Source organism: Ornithorhynchus anatinus, chromosome 14, assembly GCF_004115215.2.
Source record: "Ornithorhynchus anatinus isolate Pmale09 chromosome 14, mOrnAna1.pri.v4, whole genome shotgun sequence".
Lineage (NCBI taxonomy): Eukaryota > Metazoa > Chordata > Mammalia > Monotremata > Ornithorhynchidae > Ornithorhynchus > Ornithorhynchus anatinus.
This window is the reverse complement of record NC_041741.1, coordinates 33,421,823-33,437,656: the sequence shown is the minus strand read 5'-3', so window position 1 is coordinate 33,437,656 and position 15,834 is coordinate 33,421,823. Positions and strand designations below refer to the sequence as shown.

General features: G+C 43.8%; 1 long non-coding RNA gene and 1 other non-coding gene across 2 annotated transcripts in view; one reads left to right on the top strand and one right to left on the bottom strand.

The window, feature by feature from the left end:
* LOC103170782 overlaps positions 1-15,834 on the top strand; it is an 87,660-nt gene that overhangs the window by 68,738 nt on the left and 3,088 nt on the right. Inside the window, exon 2 of the long non-coding RNA XR_486396.4 lies at positions 11,505-11,572. This is a non-coding gene — a long non-coding RNA (uncharacterized LOC103170782). The remainder of the gene's footprint in view (positions 1-11,504; positions 11,573-15,834) is intronic.
* On the bottom strand, positions 10,388-10,525 carry LOC114816762. The gene has a single exon (XR_003764570.1). It is a non-coding gene; the product is annotated as a small nucleolar RNA SNORA7 (small nucleolar RNA).

The window sequence follows — 15,834 nt, the reverse complement described above, 5'->3', positions numbered from 1 at the left end:
AATCACGTTTCCTCCAAGACACCATCCCTGGCTAATCCCTCATTTCTGCTACCTGTTGCATTGCCTATAATAATAATGGCATTTGTTAAGCACTTACTATGTGCAAAGCACTGTTCTAAGTGCTGGGGGGATACAAGGTGCATTGGGGGGGATACAAGGTGATCAGGTTGTCCCACGTGGGGCTCACAGTCTTCATCAGTCTGTGATGTCACCATTATAGATGATGGAACTGAGGCCCAGATAAATGAAGTGACTTGCCCAAAAGTACCCAGCTGACAAGTGGCGGAGGCGGGATTAGAACCCACGACCTCTGACTCCCGAGCCCGGGCTCTTGCCACTGAGCCACGCTGCTTCTCTAACTTCTCTGCTTCTTCGCTGCCTATGAACTTGGATCTGTATTCCTCAGCACTTGTTATCCGCCCCACCTTCAGACCCACAGCACTTACGTAAGCATCCTTTCCCTCTGCCGTTTTGTCGTTCTGTAGTTTATTTAAATGGCTGTTTCTTCCCCTACACCGTAAACCTCTTGTGGACAGGGAACCTGAGGAATCAGCATGGTCTGGTGGATAGAGCACAGGCCTGGGAGTCAGTACCTGGGTTCTGACCCCAGCTCCACCACTTGTCTGCTGCGTGACCTTGGGAAAATCACTTTGTTTTTCTGCACCTCAGTCACCTCATCTGAAAAATAGGGATTAAGACTGTGAGCCCCACATGGGACAGGGATTGTGCCAACCTGATTAATTTGTATCTACCTCAGGGCCTAGAACAGCATTTGATACATCGTCAGCACTTAACAAATACCAATATTATTATTGCTATCATATTTACCAACTCTGTTGTGTCGCACTTTCCCAGATTCTTTGTACAGTGCCCCCCACACAGTAAGCCTCAATAAATACCACTGGTTGATTTATTGAGTGCTTACTGTGTGCAGAGCCCTGACTGAGCACTTGGGAAAGTGCAGCACCATGGGTAATCGGTCGATTTATCCTTTTGAAGTTTAGTTTAAAATTTAATCAAAATCCAAGGTTAAAAAAACATTTATAGCCCATTAACATCCATTTTTCTTAGTCACATCATTCCCTCCCGTACCCTTGAACACTCACTTTGGGGAAAAACTTCAAGGCAGTTGGCTCAGCCACAAGCATCAGAAACCAGACTGCGTGTTACAGAACTCTTCGAAAGTTACCAGGCTTAGACCAGTAATAAAGGCCACCCAGGCAGCTGAGTAAATAGACTTTTATAAATGCGAACTGAGCAAAGTGACCATCTGCTCCATCCTCGGCAGGACAATGGCACATTTCCCCTTCAGTCCTACTCCCGGTCGGATGGACAGGCAAGAGTCCTACTTTAGGACAAAGCAGTGGTGGTGGTGGAAAGTATTAGAATTTCAGGGACCTCAACGCAGAGCGGTACGACCGATTTAGGATGGATTGATTGAACTGCCGAAAGATCTGGTGTCTAGAAATGATAATAGCGCTTTTTATTAGAGGTAAGACTTTCTCTGAGGGTCTCAGATCACAGCCTGATCATTTGTCTGACTTCTCTGATATGGTAATGGTACTTGAGCCCAGTGTACAGGTAAAGAAATAATGTACAGAGAGGTGAATTGACTCGGCTCAGTTCTCATTCGCCGACAGGATGTGTTTAAAAAATAGCGGCCACGTCTACTGGCCGTCACGTTTACTGGTCGGTACTCAAGGATTCCAGGGTACTGAATGTACTCTGGGTACAGCGTGCTGAACCTAGCAGTGCTCATAACTATTATCTTTGGTGTAGCTACTCTGCCTAAAACACTACTTCAAAGTAAGTTGGGTCTGCATTTTTTAATGCTTCCTTCCCCCCGCCTTCCCTTTATTTTTCTCTCTGTGTGTATTCTTCAGTTTTCAGATGTTCCCAAACTTCGTGGGTTCCTTATTGATTTTGAAATTGGGGATTGCCTTACTGAGGGGAGTTGCTACTGATGTCTGCCCTGAAAGTGAGGCCATCAGCACCTTGTTGTCTGTTTGTGGTTGGGACAAGCGGGCCAGTGGATTAGTGCAATATCCTTTCATCTGGGGTGATTGAGGTTCCTGTCTGGATTAGGTCCTAACTGAAATTAAGTGGTGTGAGCTAGCCACTTGTGGATGTTTATCTACACGTAAAATCTCCCAGAGGGTAACAGATTGGGCTTGATTGTTGGCTTGCTCTGAGAACCCTTTGAGCTTGGTGGATTGGTGTCGTGGAAAAGCAGGCTCAGGGTAGTGTCAGAAAACCATCGGAGGCTGGGTTGGCTCTGAGCTATTCTCAGCCCTGTATATTGTTCTCTGTTAGCATGAAAATCCACCGGAACATAAAAATAAAATTGGAGCAATTCCATGAACCTAAGCGTTTCCTGGGGATGGGAGAATGGATTCTGTTTCAACGGACTTGAGTTTGTACTCTCTCTGAGCATGAGATCAATGTCTTTCCACTTTCTGAATGTCTGCTGAGCTCAGAAACTAATACCTTTTCAATAACGATGCTTTACAATTCAACCTAACTGGGTTGACTATGAGGTATTTTGTGTAGGTTTTTATGGTATTTGTTGTTTTCTATGCGCCAGGCACTGCATTAAGCACTGGGGTGGATACAAGGTAATCAGGTTGGACACAGTCCGTGGCAAACATGGGGCTCACGGTCTTAATCCCCATTTTCCAGATGAGGTAACTGAGGCACAGAGAAGTTAAATCACTTTCCCAAAGTCTCACAGCAGATGAGTGGCGAAGTCAGGGTGAGAAGCCAGATCCTTCTGCCTCCCAGGCCCGTGCTCAATCAGTAGGCTATGGTGTTCCTTCAGGAAGTCATCTCCAATCCTATCCCGTGCTGGTCTCTTGACATCACTTAGGAATGTGAACAATGTGAATGGTAATTTCTTTTATTCCTTTCCTCAAAGGATTTTCAGAGCACAGGCTCCGGAGTCAGAGGATGTGGATTCTAACCCCATCTCCACCACTTCTCAGCTGTGTGACTTTGGGCAAGTCACTTAACTTCTCTGTGCCTCAGTTACCTCATCTGGAAAATGGGGATTAAGACCGTGAGCTCCACCTGGGACAAGCTGATAACCTTGTATTTACCCTAGTTCTTAGAACAGTGCTTGACACGTAGTAAGCGCCTAGCGAATACCATCATTATTATTATTTTTTATTTCTTCCTATTGCAGAATGTTCTTTAAAAATAGGAGGGTTATTGCCAGCTTGTTTCTAATGAGGCCATGTTTTCAAATCAGAAAATGATAGCTATCGAAGCAATCCCTTCAATCCATCAATAAATGGTACTTATTGAGTGCTTACTGTGTGCAGAGCACTGTACTAACCCCTTGGGGGGGGAGTACAGTACAAAAGAATTGGAAGATACGATCCCTGTCCTCACATAACCTAGTGGATAGAACACGGGCCTGGCAGTCAGAAGGACCTGGGTTCTAATTCTGGCTCTGCCACTTGTCCGCTGTGTGACTTTAAGCAAGTCATTTAACTTCTCTGGGCCTCAGTTTCCTCCTCTACAAAATGGGGATTTTGATTATGAACCCTATGTGGGACAGGGACGGTGTCCAACTTGATTATCGTCTATCTACCCAGTGCTTAGTTATCTACCAAGTGGTTAGTACAGTGCTTGGCACATAGTTGAGTGCTTAACAAATACCGCATTATTATCGATAATAATAATAATAATAAAAAACATAAATATTTTTGAGGTCCATTCTTCAGAGAGCCGGTACCCTTCAGGGATCAAAATAGATCCTAGCCGAATGAGAATCAGTCATGTAGAGTCAGCTATTGGAGAAGTCAGGAGAAATGGACATGGAAAATTGTCTAATATTCCTTTGACATTTGACCTTTCTTGGAGCACTGCAGCCAGTTTGGGGAGGTTAAGGCTAAAACAAGGCATAGGGAAACTGGAGAGGGGCCAGGATAGGGAGGCCGGTATGGCGAAAGAATTACATTTATATATACATATACAACTTTCCTTTTTGCAATGACACTACAGGTGATGAGATCCCTGTTTGTATCAGAGAAAAGACGGGTTTACGGCCGGCATTCCCTCCCACATTATTTGAATAGTATCAATCAATCAATGCTTGCTTTGTGTAGAGCTCTGCACTAAGTGCTTGGGAGAGTAATAATAATAATTATCGTCATCATATATAGTATCTTTTAAGCAGTTATTATGTGCCAGACACTGTTCTAAGTGCTGGGGTAGATATGAGGTAATCTGGTTGAACACAGTCCCTGTCCCACACAGGGCTCACCATCTTAATCCCCATTTTACAGATGAGGGATCTGAGGCCTATAGAAGTGAAACGACTCACCCAATAATAATAATTATGGTCCTTATTAAGCACTTACTATGGCCCAAGCACTGTTCTAAATGCAGGTGTAAATACAACTTAATCGAGTTGGACATAGTCCAAGTCCCACATGGGGCTCACACCCTTAATCCCTATGTTACAGATGAGGTCCAGAGAAGTTAACTGACTTGCCCAAGGTCACACAACAGACACGTGGCGGAGGCGAGATTAGAACCTAGGTCATTCTGAGTCCTAAGGTCAGTGCTCTATCACACGGCAGGTAAGTGGACAACAGTAGAGGTGGTAGACAGGATCCTACCCACAAGGAGCTTACGTGGAAAGCTTTGCTGTATTAATGAGTTTGTCCCATTAATGTTTTTGTTTCCAAGTCTGTAGCTACTGTGTCACATTGTTTGAGATTGTGCTCTTCCACGTCTTTAAAATATTTGTTCCTGGGAAAAATTAGACCATCTGAGGAAAGGCTGTGTGGGTAAACCTGCTAACTGGCTTCCAGGGAATAAAGAGCTCTCATTACAAAGGGAGTTTGACTGGGCCTTTTCCATTCCCAAGCAGGACCTCACAGAGGGACACATGTTTAAATTACAACAAGGAAACTGCGTTAGAAATAAAGAAGAGCAGCTCTATATTAGTGTTTCAACCTGAAAGAAGTTACTGTAGGAATTTATGTCATCTTGGTTCTTAGACATCTTTAGGATTAGGAAGATTTCTATTCCTCTATCTTGAAATGTGGAACAGGCACTGTGTCCAACTTGATTATTTTGTGTCTGTCGCAGTGCTTCGTACAGCGTTTAGCTGAAAGTGCTTAGCAAATATAACCATCACTAATATTATTATTTTTACTGGTTTGGGGCCAGCTGAGTTGAAGGCAGGGACTAGACAGAATCCTAGAGCTTGAAAGGATTCTTAGAGAAGTGGCATGGTCTGGTAGAAAGAGTGTGGGCCTTGGAGTCAGAGGACCTGGGTTCTAATCGGCGTGGCTCAGTGGCAAGAGCCCGGGCTTGGGAATCAGAGGTCATGGGTTCGAATTCCGGCCCCGCCACCTGTCAGCTGTGTGACTGTGGGCAAGTCACTTCACTTCTCTGTGCCTCAGTGACCTCATCTGTAAAATGGGGATTAACTGTGAGCCTCATGTGGGACAACCTGATTACCCTGTATCTACCCCAGCTCTTAGAACAGTGCTCTGCACGTAGTAAGCACTTAACAAATACCAGCATTATTATTATTAATCCTGACTCTGCTAGCTCGCATGCTCTATGAACTTGGGCAAGTCACTTAACTTTTCTGTACCTCAGTGACCTCATCTGTAAAATGGGGATTAACTGTGAGCCTTATGTGGGACAACCTGATTACTCTGTATCTACCCCAGCGCTTAGAACAGTGCTCTCCACGTAGTAAGCACTTAACAAATACCAACATTATTATTATTATTATTATTAATCCTGACTCTGCTAGCTCGCTTGCTCTATGAACTTGGGCAAGTCACTTAACTTCTCTGTGTCTGTTTCCTCAACTCTAAAATGAGAGTGAAATACCTGTTCTCCCTCTTACTTAGACTGTGAGCCCCATGCAAGACAGGGGCTTTGACCAAAGTAATTAACTTGTACCTACCCCAGCGCTTAGAACGGTTTTTGACATAGAGTAAGCACTTAAAAAATACCATATTAAAAAAAAGGGTACCAAGGGATTTGAATTTCTCCATGTGATTACTTCTGCTTGCGATTTACCAGTAGAGTGCATACTGCTGGTAACCTTTTAGATAGGAGGTTTCTTCCTCCAAGTAGCCAACTTCCCATAATATTAGGATGTTTCCCGGAAGGAAGTCATCGTCAGATTCCTCCAAGCATTAACCTGCCATTCCCAGAGAGAATACTGGGCTGGAAGGACCATAGATATGATCCAATAATGATATTTCTGATATTCTACTGGGCGGGGGACCACTCGTATTTACTAAGTGCTTACTGTGTGCGAAGCACTGTACAAAGCGTTGTATAGTATAACAGCGCTGAAAGACACAGTCCCTGCCCATAACCACTCTTCCTGCCTTCATTCCTCCATTTTTCAGATTTCCGAAAGGATCCAAAATGCAATAGGTTTGGATCCTTCCCTCTACATAAGAAATGGATCTCTGGATCCAACCAATCATATTTATTGAGCACTTTGTGCAAAACAGTGTATTAAGCCATTGGGAGAATATAATACAACAGAGTTGGTAGACATAATCACTGCCCAAAATGCACTCACAGTCTAGAGGGGGAGACAGACATTAATATAAATGTTACAGAAATGAACATAAGTGCTATGAGGCTGAGGGAGGGATGAAAGAAGCGTGAAAACCCGAGTGCAAGGGTGATGTAGAAGAGGAAAACAAGGGCTTAGCTGGGGAAGGCCTCTTGGAGCAGAGGATGCAAGGCATTTTATTCCTGAAGGACTTCAGAGGTAGTACTAATAATAACGGTATTTATTGAGTGTCCCTTGGATGCAATGCACTAAATTCAGTCAACACAGCATTATTCTATTGAAGAGTGAAGATGGCCCCCTTCCCATCACAAATAAGTAGCGATTCCTGCAAATATGGCTACATTCGATTTTTTTATTACATTTATTTAGCACTTACTATGTGTCAAACTCTGTTCTAAACTCTGGGGTGGGTAGAAGTTCATTAGTTCAGGTACACAAGAAAAACAGGTATTTAATCCCCATTTACAGCTTGGGGAACTGAAGCACAGAGAAATAAAGTGACTTACCCAAGGTCACACAGCAAAAAATTGGAAGAGCAGGGATTAGGACCCTGGTCCTCCGATTACCCGGACCCGTGGTCTTTCCACTAAGCCAAGCTGCTTCTCCATTGTCTTGAACACATCTGCTACTGAAAATAATAGACTCCACAAAGCATGGCGACTATGATAATGAACAGACATGCCATTCTTTTCAATACCACAGTCAGAACTGTGAAAAATGACGATGGGTGCTTGGAGAAAGGGGTGTGGTAATAAAGAAGGAAAGGAAAAGGGGAGTCTGAGGGACAATTTAATGAAGGCAGTTCAAAAAAAATAAAGGAGGATAACTGAGAGACCGACGGGCAGATGGTGAGGAGAAAGGGAGAAGTAGATAGAGCCTGTGCTGATAGGATCGCCATTTAATTTGATCTGGGACCTACTTTATTCACCTGATCAGCATGAACTAGTAAAGGGAAAGCTAATTGCTGAAATTCACAATCTACATGGCATTTCAGGCAAATTCAATTTTACGATAGAATTTTTAAAAATCGACTAATTCTTCCTCTGAGACTCACTAGGGAGCAAGATATCCCTTTCACAGAAATACCATCATGCACCCACAGTAGGGGTGAGGTTGCAGATATAATCACGGTTAGCTGTAAATCCCAGGGTACAATTATCAATCCACTGAAAACAATTTTATCCTAATTTAATCTTAATTACAATGAGTCTCTTTCTCAATAACTGCAATTATATTCTTCAAAATAATCCCACTGGACGTTTTCAGAGTTATTAAAAGTGATTTCACGGAGAAGTTGCTAATGTCAAATGTGATTTACACTTCCATGTGGGTTTAGGGCACGAGCCTGCCAGAAGGAGACTTCAATCTTTTGAACTTTTTCTAGGTAAGAGCCAGTGGAAGAAAGGGATTCGGAGCCCCTCTAAAATGCTTAGGGTTTTCTCCCGGCTCAGTTCAAACCGCACCATGGGCAGCTGATTGGCTCGGAGAGTCTGAGCTGCACCGCTGCCGGGGGACCCGCTAGCTCTTTGTTTCCCTGTGCTGGGTTGTAGGTGGCACAGACTAAAAATATTTGAACTCCGATGCAGGGTTCAGCCAGGGAGACAGTTTGAGGAAAACCACAGGGCGCGCTGGAGGGAAAACGTTGCTCTTTCATTTACGCGGGGAAGAAGCCTCCAAACCGAAACCTCAGCTCCCCAAATAGACACTTCGGTTGCTGGTGGCTGCTTGGAAAGGGTTTCGGGGGCTGATTTCCATTGTGAGAACTCACTGCTCCGGGCATTCTTCTTACCTCCCAAATGCTGACTCAAGTGCAGCTCGCACCGCTTGGTATCCCCAAGTCTGTCATCCATCTTAGTACTCAGACCCAAATAAAAATCATGCCGTTTCTCTGTTTAGCACAGAAGAGAGGCTCTGGTGGTTGGCATATGATCCGACCCTTTCCTCAGTTCCGTCTCACCCTTTTAATTACTTGTGACTGTGTTTCTGGAGGGCAACTGCAACAATTCTTCCCTTCTTCCAGAATTGCCTCTGGTTAGGGAGGCCAGGTGTCCTAGATACCCGGGATTATCCTTTATTGTTATTGCCCGGTCCATTTTCTTAGGAAGGGCTTTTGGGAGGGGATACCTAATTGTCCAATATTTCAATGGCTCAGGTCCCACCTCTCCTTTGGAGGAGTGGGTGAGTGGAGTCAGGCTGAAGTTGGTATCCCACGATCTCCAAACCGAAAGCAGGCAACTCAGTCCCTGACCCCTTTCCTTAAAGTAGCTTACCGGGGTGAGGCCAGTGATTTTTCCTTGGGATTTGTTGGTTAACGTCAACTTTAAGGCTCTCTGCTCTATAGAATCCACACTCACCGAGTTGTCCAGTGACTTCTTTCTGGCTAAGCCTAACGGGCTCAGTGCCTTCTTACCCCTTCAGCTGCTTTTGATATTGCTGATTATTCCTTCCTTCTACAAAGGAGAAAGGCTTTGGCTTTTATAATAATAATAATGATAATAACCATGGTGTTTGTTAATCACTTACTCTGTGTCAGGTACTGTACTAAGTCCTGGGATGGATACGAGCAAACTGGGTTGGAAACAGTCCTTGTCCCACATGGACCTCACAGTCCTAATCCCCATTTTACAGATGAGGTCACTGAGGCCCAGAGAAATGGAATGACTTGTCCAAGGTCCCACAGCAGACAAGTGGCGGAGCCGGGATTAGAATTTAGGTCCTTCTGACTTTCAGGCCCGTGCTCTATCCAGACTCTTCCCTGTTCTCTTCCTTCTCGGTTGCCTTATTATCTTGTCTTTGCCCAAGTAGTCGGTACCTCGCTCGGCCTTATACCTTATAATCACCCTAACTCTTTTGTCTTCTTCCCACCACTTACCTGTGGTTGTCCCACAGATTGTTCTGAACCAGCCACTCGCTCTTCTCGCTCCTCACTCATTCCTTAAGGAAGCTCACCTGCCCTCATGACTTCGTGCTCTTAGTTGCCTCTGCTTCATCGACCCTGTCCTCTCAACCTGTCTCATCTACCTGTCTGGGAACATCTACCAACTCTGTTATATTGAACTCCCCCAAACGCTTAGTACAGTGCTCTGCACATACTAAGGGTTCAACCCATATGACTGCTTGAAGTTCCACATACCAAAAAATGGAATTCCACATTTTCCCTCTTAAGCCTTCTCCTCCTGCTAACTTTCTCATCCCTGCCGAAAATACCCCGAAAGCTAACAACTTTGGCATCATCTTTAATTCATTTACTCTCTAACTCCTTTTCGTTTTTTACCTCCAACATTTTTGAAATGGTATTTAGGTGCTTACTATGTACTAAGCACTGTGCTAAGCACTGGGATAGATACAGTACAATCAGATCAGATATAGTTCCTGTCCTTCATGGAGGGCACAGACTAATGGGGAAGGGGAGCTGGTATTCATTCCCCATTTTTACAGATAAGGAAAATGAGTCATAGAGAAGTCAAGCGACTTGCCCAAAGACACGCAATAGCTAGGTGGTAGAGCCAGTATCAAAACCCAGGAATCGTGACGCCCACTCTCTATGTGCCCTTTCCACTAAATCAAGCTGCTTACCCCACTCATTCGAACCCCTGTCTTGTCTTATGCCGTCGAGTCATTTCCGACCCATAGCGACGCCATTGACACATCTCTCCCAGAACGCCCTGCTCTCCATCTGTGATCATTCTGGTAGTGTATCCATAGAGCTTTCTTGGTAAAAATATGGAAGTGGATTACCACTGCCTCCTTCCTCGCAATCAACTTTAGTCTCTGCCCTCGACTCTCTCCCATGCTGCTGCTGCCCAGCATGGGTGAGTTATGAGTTGTAGCAGATGGCCTTCCACTAACTAGCCACTGGCCAAGTTAGGAATGGCATGGATATGCCTCTGCTTGATTTTCCCTCCCATAGCCAAGACTGGTAGAGTACTGGAAACTCTCCAGGTGCGAGCCTGAGAGGGGACATTCAAACTCTAAAGCCTATTAATTCTTCCTGCGTTTTATTTCACAGATTTTCACCTTTCTCGCTATCCTTAGGATCACCAGGGTGATCGAGGCCTCATAATCTCCCAATTCCATTACTTTAACAACCCCTTTACTTGATTCCTGGCCTCAACCCTTTCCCTTCTTCAGTCCATCCTAGGAAGAGCTTCTTACAATGCCTTAGGAGCACATCACTCTTTTCCTCATAAACCTTCAATGGTTGCCCATTTCTTCTCACATAAACTTTTAATCGTTTGCCTCAATTCTCTACCAGCTCGTTCACTAATGATAATAATTTTGACATTTGTTTTAATGCTTAGTATGTACCAAGCACTGTACTAATCGCTGGGGTAGGTACAAAATAATCGGATCACAGTCCTTGATACACATCAATTATGTTTCAATCGATGGGATTTATTGAGCGTTCTCTATGTGCAGGGCACTGTACTAAATGCTTGGGAGAGTATAACACAATAGTGTAACACATTTGCTTACACGCTTCACTCCTCCCCAGGTAAAATTATAACCACACCTCACCTTTGACTCTCCCGTCTCTGATTTATTGCTTAACCCTTTTTCCCAGATTAGAATTTCTCCCTTCGAGTCGACCGAACCATATCCCTCCAGAACTTCACCTCCTCCAAGAAACACTCGCCACTTAGGACTGTGAGCCTATATGGGACATGGACCGTGTCCAACCTGATTAACTTGTACCTGCCCCAGCAGCTTAGCATATTGTCTGGCACAGAGTAAGTGCTTAACAAATACCTTAAAAAACACTCCCCAAACTAAGCCCTCACCTTTTGGCAGCAATCAGCCATCTTTGCACTTGCAAGTCTCTCTATCTGTTTATTCTTCAGTTAATCACTAACTTCTGATCGTCTCATTTGTATCTCTACTCCTACACTTTTCCCTTTTTAACGTTTGGCAGTTTACCTCTGCTTGTTTCTCCTGACAGTAACTTCCTCAAGGATTGGGACTGTGTCTTACTTCTGCTGTATGTTTCCGGGATCCTGTTCAGTCCAGGTAAAGTGATTCCAAATGAGGCCCAGTAAAAAGACTATCTGGATTTCTGAGCTATTTGTGCTTAAGTGCTGTGGGGCTGAGGGTGGGGTGAATAAAGGATGGAAGTTGTTGGGAAACTCTGTTGAGTGTTCCCATCAGTTTTGAAATAGTTGAGTGGATTAGGTGCTATTTAACAAGGAACCCTTCTCAGTAGCTACATTACAGGAGCCAGAGGAAGAGAAGTCTAAGACGCTCATTATCTGATGTTTCTATAGCTCAAATGTCTCACAATGAATCCTAGTAATGATATTATGTCTAGAGAACCAATAGACCCCCTCATGAAAAATTTCTTCAGTGGGTGTGCAGTCACCTCAAATCACTTCCTCAACTTCAGTGACAAAAGGGAGGGATTGTTCATTCAGTAGTATTTATTGAGTGCTTACTAAGTGCAGAGCACTGTAATGTACAAATCGCTTGGAATGTACAAATCGGCAACAGATTATGTGTGTATAAACTCAAATGCATATTGTGGATAATTATCGAACTATAAGGCTAGTACTACAATGCAGATCTGACAGTGTGGGAAATTGCAAAGGCTAGGAGGGTTAGAAGAATTTACACAGGCAAGAAATAAACCACAGTACACAGGGAAGATAAATGTGTATGCAACACATCCTGCTAGATTTATAAAAACCCGAATTTCATGTCCATTTCCTCTGCATTTCCACAAACGAGATTCTTCCAGATGGCCATCCTTCCCTTTATGCTTAGAGAGAACTCTGCCTTGAGCAGAGACATGCACCACTGTAAGCGTAAAATAACCTTCCGAGCCCTCCTTTCATTCGCTAGGATTATGATTACATAATTCTCTCCTGGGTCTTGAAAAAGATAGCTTGTTTTCAGGGATGACAGAGTCATATAGTCTATCCCAATAATTCTATTCACCAAATTAGATCAAGAAAAAATAGAACAACATTTATATTCATACGTATTGCATTTCCAAATACAAAAGCTTTTTGGATAAATCTTAAACTCTGCCCTGTCCTCTGCCCTGTAAAATTATTTCTCCATCCTTATTGACACCCATGCCCATTGCCCTCTCCAATTGTTCCGGACATTTAACTCTTTCCTCAAACCCCCTGTCCTCCAGCCTCCCCCATCTCTTGCCCCTAATGACCTGAGTATCTACTTTATTGAGAAAACTGAAACTATTAGACGTTATCTCAGGCACTTAATGTGTGCAGAGCACTATGCTAAGTGCTTGGATGGTACAATGCAACGGAAGTTGGTTAACACGTTCCTTGCCCACAGAGAACTTACAGTCTGGTCAGGGAGGCAGACAAATATGAACAAATCATAACATAATGTATAAATATGTACATAAGTACTGTGGAGTTTGAGTGGGGTGAATATCAAACGGTCAAAGGTCACAGATCCGAGTACATAGATAATGTGGTAGGGAGACTGGACCAGGGAATAGAAGGCCTAAGTGGGGAAAGCCTCTTGGAGGAGAGGTGACTTTAATAATGCTTTAAAGGTGGGGAGAGTGGTGGCCTGGTGAAAATTAACATCTCACCCCTTCCCTCCCACCCTCTGGATTCTGAAATTGTTATTCTGAGGAGAAACCAGGACTCTGAACTCATCTTACAAGTTTCAGCTGCAGAATTTCTTGGATAACCCTTTTCTTGGTCTCTGTTGACATTTGTCACTCCAGTAAAGAGCCAACTCAGCAATTCAGCCTGCTGTCTCCCCCTCAAAAGGTTTGAACTGCAATCATGACCTTTCTCAGCCCACATACACTCATTATTTTCACTATGATGCAATTTAAACAACCGGCCTGGACATTTTTTGGTTGACGAACCCAGGAGTTATCATCATTATATACTTCAAGGATTGCTTAATTTACGAAGTGTAGTATATTTGGAGCCAAGCATTTTGCAACGGTCCTATCCTTTTGATGTTTTAACCCATCGATGTACCTTGGCAAATTACGTCAGCTTTCATCTGGATGGATGGAACCTGATCTGCTTTGAATTTTTCTGGAGATCACCGTGATTATAATCAGTGTGGACCTAACATCGCCGAATCACGGCATAGACTAGGCCATGACGAGTAAGCCTGTGGCTAGCAGGTTGGAACAGGTTTCAGTGTTAATCTGCTGAGTGAGATGATATTTTTATTAAAAAGGGAATCATTGTATCCTTGTGAAGCCGTGGGGTAAAGTAAATCAGAAGCACTCCCTCAAACGATGGCTTGGAAAAGAAAATATTCTGAGGGAATGTTCCAGCCAACTAGGCCAGTTATGGATTTCTGAACTTGTCCGAAGTCCAGAAAATCCTCTCTGACTCAATCGCATAGGCACATGCATAAAACAAATGACCTCACTTCCCATGTGTGAATGTCACAGGAACCGCCCCAGGGCTGGGACTAAATATTGCACATATATGTCATGTGGACGTTAGTTCCTGGAATTAGTCAATTAGATGCTACAAGGAAAATACAAGCCTCAGTGGTAATTAAACGAACATGTTAACCATCCTGTTTTCTTATACAATCCCTTTTAATTACGTTTTCTCAAAGTCAGCATGCTTATGGAGGAGGGTTGTTTAGTCCAAGTGATTGGTACTCAGTGATGTGTGAAATTTCCACCTTTGGAGAATTTTGTTTTGACTTGGATGAATCTGAACGCTTTCAACCCCCTATTAGTGGTAGTGATGATATTTATTGAGCACTTATTTATTTGAGTGTATTGCACTATTCTAAGCACTCGATCCATCAACTGCATTTACTGAGAGCTCACTTTGTACAGAGCACTGTACTAAGTGCTTAGGAGAGCACAATATAACAACGGCATCGTCTAGTGGATGCAGCACGAGCCTGAGATCGGGGTTCTAATCCCTGCTCTGCCAATCATCTGCTGTGTCACCTTGGGCAAGTCACTTCACTTCTCTGTGCCTCAGTTACCTCAGCTGTAAAATGGGGATTAAGACTGTGAGCCCCACGTGGGACTCGGACTGTGTCTTACCTGATTAGCTTGTATCTAGCCCAGTGCTTAGTTCAGGTCCTGGCACACAGTAAGGTCTTTAGCAAATATCATGAAAAAACCCTCCCCAAACAAAGCAGGATCGATAAACACATTCCCTGCCTAGAAGGAGGCTTACTTGAGAGCTATACCAGAGGCACAAAACATGCATCTGGCCCACAGGAAGTTTTCACTCTAAGGGGGGAGACAGGAATAGAAACGTCAAAAATACACATACACACAAGTTCTGAAGATGAAAATAAATAAGTGCATGCACACATACACGCTGGAGGTGACTGCGGGGCTCCCTTAGAATTATGCGGGTGATGACAGTCAAAGGAGCTTGTCGGAGGAGATCGTTAAATCCGGACCCACACATTGGGAGGAAAAGCACATGAGGAAGGGCTTTTACCGTTCTGGAGACGGGATCTTCAGGCTTCAGTGAATGTTGTATCTGTCTGTATTCACTCACCAGGAGAAAGCCGAGTACATTTCAGTTTAATAAGAGAAAACAAAATCAACCGACATCGCTGTTTCATTTCATGTCCAAGGCTGAAGTCAAATATTTCAGCTCACCTATCAGTCAACATTTTGCTGTAAGCTTGTTGTGGGCAGGGAAAGTGTCTACCAACTGTGTTGTACTATACTCTTCTAAGTGCTTAGAACAGTGCTGGACATATAGTAAGAACTTAACAAATACCCTTAAAAAAGTGCTCACTAAATGCCATTGATTGATTGATTGATCACATTCTGGGACTCAGCTATCTACTGGTTCTTCTTTCCCGAGGTAGCCATATATCAATTTAAGGAAGGGCAGATGACCAAATGCTGCAACCAGGCTAAGCTCTTGGGAGAGTATCATCCAACGGAGTTGGTAAATCCTACCTTCTGTTACCCCAGAGCTTAGTAGAGTGCCTGGCACATAGTAAGTGCTTAACGAGTACCATAATTACTATTATTTTGTCAAAGCCTCTGGACTTTTCCACCTCCCCCGCCCCAAGCTAATTTAAACCAATGAGAAGCGGCGTGGCTTAGTGGAAAGAGCACAGGCTTGGGAGTCAGAGGTGGTGGGTTCTAATCCCAGCTCTGCCACTTGTCAGTTGTGTGACTTTGGGCAAGTCACCTAACATCTCTGGGCCTCAGTTACCTCGTCTGTAAAATGGGGAATAAGACTGTGAGCCCCATATGAGACAACCTGATTACCTTGTATCTACCCCAGCACTTAGAAAAGGGCTTGGTACATAGTAAGCACTTAACAAAT